We start from the raw sequence: 6,023 nt of genomic DNA, 5'->3' as shown, positions 1-6,023 counted from the left end.
GGAGCAGATCCGCACGTCATGCAGTTAGGCCCCTTTCAGAGGGAGCAGATCCGCACGTCATGCAGTTAGGCCCCTTTCAGAGGGAGCAGATCTGCACGTCATGCAGTTAGGCCGCTTTCAGAGGGAGCAGATCCGCACGTCATGCAGTTAGGCTTCTTTCAGAGGGAGCAGATCCGCACGTCATGCAGTTAGGCTCCTTTCAGCGGGAGCAGATCCGCACATCATGCAGTTAGGCTTCTTTCAGCGGGAGCAGATCCGCACGTCATGCAGTTAGGCTCCTTTCAGCGGGAGCAGATCCACACGTCATGCAGTTAGGCTCCTTTCAGCGGGAGCAGATCCGCACGTCATGCAGTTAGGCTCCTTTCAGCGGGAGCAGATCCGCATTTCATGCAGTTAGGCTCCTTTCAGGGGGAGCAGATCCGCACGTCATGCAGTTAGGCTCCTTTCAGCGGGAGCAGATCCGCACGTCATGCAGTTAGGCCCCGTTCAGTTGGAGCAGACCTGCATGTCATGCAGTTAGGCCCCTTTCAGCGGGAGCAGATCCGCACGTCATGCAGTTAGGCCCCTTTCAGCGGGAGCAGATCCGCACATCATGCAGTTAGGCCCCTTTCAGCGGGAGCAGATCTGCACGTCATGCAGTTGGGCTCCTTTCAGGGGGAGCAGATCCGCACGTCATGCAGTTAGGCCCCTTTCAGTGGGAGCAGATCCGCACGTCATGCACTTGGGCTCCTTTCAGCGGGAGCAGATCCGCACGTCATGCAGTTAGGCCCCGTTCAGTTGGAGCAGACCTGCATGTCATGCAGTTAGGCCCCTTTCAGCGGGAGCAGATCCGCACGTCATGCAGTTAGGCCCCTTTCAGCGGGAGCAGATCCGCACGTCATGCAGTTAGGCCCCTTTCAGCGGGAGCAGATCCGCACGTCATGCAGTTAGGCCCCTTTCAGCGGGAGCAGATCCGCACGTCATGCAGTTAGGCCCCTTTCAGCGGGAGCAGATCTGCACGTCATGCAGTTAGGCCCCTTTCAGATGGAGCAGATCCGCACGTCATGCAGTTGGGCTCCTTTCAGGGGGAGCAGATCCACACGTCATGCAGTTAGGCCCCTTTCAGCGGGAGCAGATCCGCACGTCATGCACTTGGGCTCCTTTCAGCGGGAGCAGATCCGCACGTCATGCAGTTAGGCCCCGTTCAGTTGGAGCAGACCTGCATGTCATGCAGTTAGGCCCCTTTCAGCGGGAGCAGATCCGCACGTCATGCAGTTAGGCCCCTTTCAGCGGGAGCAGATCCGCACGTCATGCAGTTAGGCCCCTTTCAGCGGGAGCAGATCTGCACGTCATGCAGTTAGGCCCCTTTCAGATGGAGCAGATCCGCACGTAATGCAGTTGGGCTCCTTTCAGGGGGAGCAGATCCGCACGTCATGCAGTTAGGCTCCTTTCAGCGGGAGCAGATCCGCACGTCATGCAGTTGGGCTCCTTTCAGGGGGAGCAGATCCGCACGTCATGCAGTTGGGCTCCTTTCAGGGGGAGCAGATCCGCACATCATGCAGTTGGGCTCCTTTCAGCGGGAGCAGATCCGCACGTCATGCAGTTAGGCCCCTTTCAGCGGGAGCAGATCCGCACGTCATGCAGTTAGGCTCCTTTCAGATGGAGCAGATCCGCACGTCATGCAGTTGGGCTCCTTTCAGGGGGAGCAGATCCGCACATCATGCAGTTGGGCTCCTTTCAGGGGGAGCAGATCCGCACATCATGCAGTTGGGCTCCTTTCAGGGGGAGCAGATCCGCACGTCATGCAGTTGGGCTCCTTTCAGCGGGAGCAGATCCGCACGTCATACACTTAGGCTCCTTTCAGCGGGAGCAGATCCGCACGTCATGCAGTTAGGCCCCTTTCAGCGGGAGCAGATCCGCACGTCATGCAGTTAGGCCCCTTTCAGCGGGAGCAGATCCGCACGTCATGCAGTTAGGCCCCTTTCAGAGGGAGCAGATCTGCACGTCATGCAGTTAGGCCGCTTTCAGAGGGAGCAGATCCGCACGTCATGCAGTTAGGCTTCTTTCAGAGGGAGCAGATCCGCACGTCATGCAGTTAGGCTCCTTTCAGCGGGAGCAGATCCGCACATCATGCAGTTAGGCTTCTTTCAGCGGGAGCAGATCCGCACGTCATGCAGTTAGGCTCCTTTCAGCGGGAGCAGATCCACACGTCATGCAGTTAGGCTCCTTTCAGCGGGAGCAGATCCGCACGTCATGCAGTTAGGCTCCTTTCAGCGGGAGCAGATCCGCATTTCATGCAGTTAGGCTCCTTTCAGGGGGAGCAGATCCGCACGTCATGCAGTTAGGCTCCTTTCAGCGGGAGCAGATCCGCACGTCATGCAGTTAGGCCCCGTTCAGTTGGAGCAGACCTGCATGTCATGCAGTTAGGCCCCTTTCAGCGGGAGCAGATCCGCACGTCATGCAGTTAGGCCCCTTTCAGCGGGAGCAGATCCGCACGTCATGCAGTTAGGCCCCTTTCAGCGGGAGCAGATCTGCACGTCATGCAGTTGGGCTCCTTTCAGGGGGAGCAGATCCGCACGTCATGCAGTTAGGCCCCTTTCAGCGGGAGCAGATCCGCACGTCATGCACTTGGGCTCCTTTCAGCGGGAGCAGATCCGCACGTCATGCAGTTAGGCCCCGTTCAGTTGGAGCAGACCTGCATGTCATGCAGTTAGGCCCCTTTCAGCGGGAGCAGATCCGCACGTCATGCAGTTAGGCCCCTTTCAGCGGGAGCAGATCCGCACGTCATGCAGTTAGGCCCCTTTCAGCGGGAGCAGATCCGCACGTCATGCAGTTAGGCCCCTTTCAGCGGGAGCAGATTCGCACGTCATGCAGTTAGGCCCCTTTCAGCGGGAGCAGATCTGCACGTCATGCAGTTAGGCCCCTTTCAGATGGAGCAGATCCGCACGTCATGCAGTTGGGCTCCTTTCAGGGGGAGCAGATCCGCACGTCATGCAGTTAGGCCCCTTTCAGCGGGAGCAGATCCGCACGTCATGCACTTGGGCTCCTTTCAGCGGGAGCAGATCCGCACGTCATGCAGTTAGGCCCCGTTCAGTTGGAGCAGACCTGCATGTCATGCAGTTAGGCCCCTTTCAGCGGGAGCAGATCCGCACGTCATGCAGTTAGGCCCCTTTCAGCGGGAGCAGATCCGCACGTCATGCAGTTAGGCTCCTTTCAGCGGGAGCAGATCCGCACGTCATGCAGTTGGGCTCCTTTCAGGGGGAGCAGATCCGCACGTCATGCAGTTGGGCTCCTTTCAGGGGGAGCAGATCCGCACGTCATGCAGTTGGGCTCTTTTCAGGGGGAGCAGATCCGCACGTCATGCAGTTGGGCTCCTTTCAGGGGGAGCAGATCCGCACGTCATGCAGTTGGGCTCCTTTCAGCGGGAGCAGATCCGCACGTCATACACTTAGGCTCCTTTCAGCGGGAGCAGATCCGCACGTCATGCAGTTAGGCTCCTTTCAGAGGGAGCAGATCCACCTCCTCGGGGGGAATCTGTCCGCTAATCCCAACTGAGTAGGCAGATGACTGGTCCATTTCAGCTCTGCTATACAGTTTAGACACAGACATGGCCACTCTCCTCTATGGCAGTGGTTCTCAATTCCGGTCCTCGGGACCCACTAACAGGCCAGATTTTAAGTATTACCTTGGGGGATGCAGACTAGAATACTGCAATCACTGAGCAGCAAATGAGATCACCTGTGATGTAATTTAGTTTTCTTGCAAACCTGGCCTGTTGGTGGGTCCCGAGGACCGTAATTGAGAACCACTGCTCTATGGGGAGGTTGGGTATAAATGGACTGCATGTCCATTTCTGATTTGTCGTCTGATCTGTCTTGCAAATGGTGAAGACATCCCCAGCCGTCTGATTTTTAGGATCAGATGCTGGAGGGTGTCAGCGGACACATCCACCGCCCCCTAGAGATCAATGGGTGGTCTGATCGGGTACTGGTGAAAAAAAAACAGGCGGACCCAATCGGTTCACTGATGTGAAAGGGGGCTGAGGCCTGTGGAGACCTAAGGGGTCCATTCACACCAGGTACAGTGGGACTGCGCTAGGCGGTCATTTCCTTGCAGTTGCACCACATCCCCCACCGCAAGACCCGGAACAATGGCTGGACTCCGGTGTGGCCGCTTCAAACCACTGAAAAAAGTGCACGCAGCACAAGGCAGATCCCTGCAAACTGGCTGATTTCTTTGAAATGTCACGGATATTTAATTAACCTTCATTAAAAAAATGAAATGCAGTGTGCTGGCCAGACTGCACCACACACACCAGCCACTGCATTACAGCGGACAAATCCTTCTGCTACAATCCTAAATGGGAGAAGTTTCTCCTTGAAACTTTTTCATATGTTTGGCCAACTGTTTGTTTTTTGGTAATTGAGTTTTGAAGTTCAGCTTTTCTGAGAAATGTGGGGGAGGGGGCTGCTGTTGCTGACCACCTTCTGGTAATGCAAGTTGCCTCGTTGTTATGCATACACACTGGTCTAAGGTGATAGTAAATTATTTTGTACTTAAAGGAGAAGTACGGGGAAAAGTTGTTTGGCTGTACTTCTCCTTTGGAACACAGGAGGGAAGTTTTTTTTTTTTTTTTTTTTTTTTTTTTTTTTTTTTCTGCACCCTGTGACCCATTTTCATCAGTCGGTCCAGGCTCAGGCAGGATCACAGTGAAGTCTGGATCAGCACCTGGCTCAGCCTCTTGGCAAGCTACTTGGAACCTGAGCCAGCCTCTCCCGCCCCCTCCTAGGCCCAGTGCTCCAGTGAGCTTGGGGGGTGTGGAGGTTGCAGAGAGCCAGAGACTAACAGTCACCAGCCCTCTGCTCTCTGTTCAGGGAGCTCTAAGAACTTAGCGATTGGCAGTGTTTGCTCCAATCCTTCATTTCTGCGGTCCCAGACTGGCTTTCCTGACTCCCCCTCCTTTACGAGTATCCCCCTTAGCTATCTATATATATATCTATATAACATTTTCTGCTCTGTGTAATGGTTTCGCACAGAGCAGCTTCAATCCTCTTCTGGGGTCCCCATGGCAGTACCCCTGACAACTCATTTTGGCCCCACCCCCTTCCTTTGTCACTGATATTGGTTGACAGCAGTGGCAATCAATGGATCCAGTGAGGAGGGAGAGAGCTGCTGGGTGCTCAGGTAAGTATTGGGGGGGGGGGGGGGACATTTGAAAGTTGCCTAAAGTTTTTTTTTTTTTTTTTCCCCTTAATGCAGAGAATGATTTAAGATAACAGCCCTTCAGTCTAAATGGCAGAATGTTGGAATGAGCCAGAGGACTCGTTTCTATTGGTAGTGGTGGAAAAGGCCGAAGTTTGGCTAAAATTGTAGTAGCGCTTAAAAATTAAACTTCACTTAAAAAGAGGAAGTTCCACCTTTTTACATTCTGTGCCCCCCCCCAACCCACACACACACACACACACACACCCCTGCCTGGTTTTGGGAGGAGTGGGGGGGTACCTGGTTTTGGGAGGAGTGGGGGGGTACCTGGTTTTGGGAGGAGTGGTGGGCGGGGTACCTGGTTTTGGGAGGAGTGGTGGGGGGGGGTACCTGGTTTTGGGAGGAGTGGGGGGGGGTACCTGGTTTTGGGAGGAGTGGGGGGGGGGTACCTGGTTTTGGGAGGAGTGGGGGGGGGGTACCTGGTTTTGGGAGGAGTGAGGGGGGGGGGGTACCTGGTTTTGGGAGGAGTGAGGGGGGGGGGTACCTGGTTTTGGGAGGAGTGAGGGGGGGGGGTACCTGGTTTTGGGAGGAGTGAGGGGGGGGGTACCTGGTTTTGGGAGGAGTGGGGGGGGGGTGGTACCTGGTTTTGGGAGGAGTGGGGGGGGTGGTACCTGGTTTTGGGAGGAGTGGGGGGGGGTGGTACCTGGTTTTGGGAGGTACCTGCTCCTGCTTCCCCCGCAGCCTTCTGGGACACGTCACAGGTCCCAGAAGACTGCTGGACCAATCACAAAGAGCGGTTTGTGTATGTGCGGTGGGAAACTATCTATGTAGCCGCAAGGCTT

This window comes from Pelophylax lessonae (genome assembly GCF_965119305.1).
Source record: "Pelophylax lessonae genome assembly, chromosome: 10".
Taxonomy (NCBI): domain Eukaryota; kingdom Metazoa; phylum Chordata; class Amphibia; order Anura; family Ranidae; genus Pelophylax; species Pelophylax lessonae.
The sequence above is the reverse complement of the archived record's forward strand: the minus strand, read 5'-3'. Positions refer to the sequence as shown.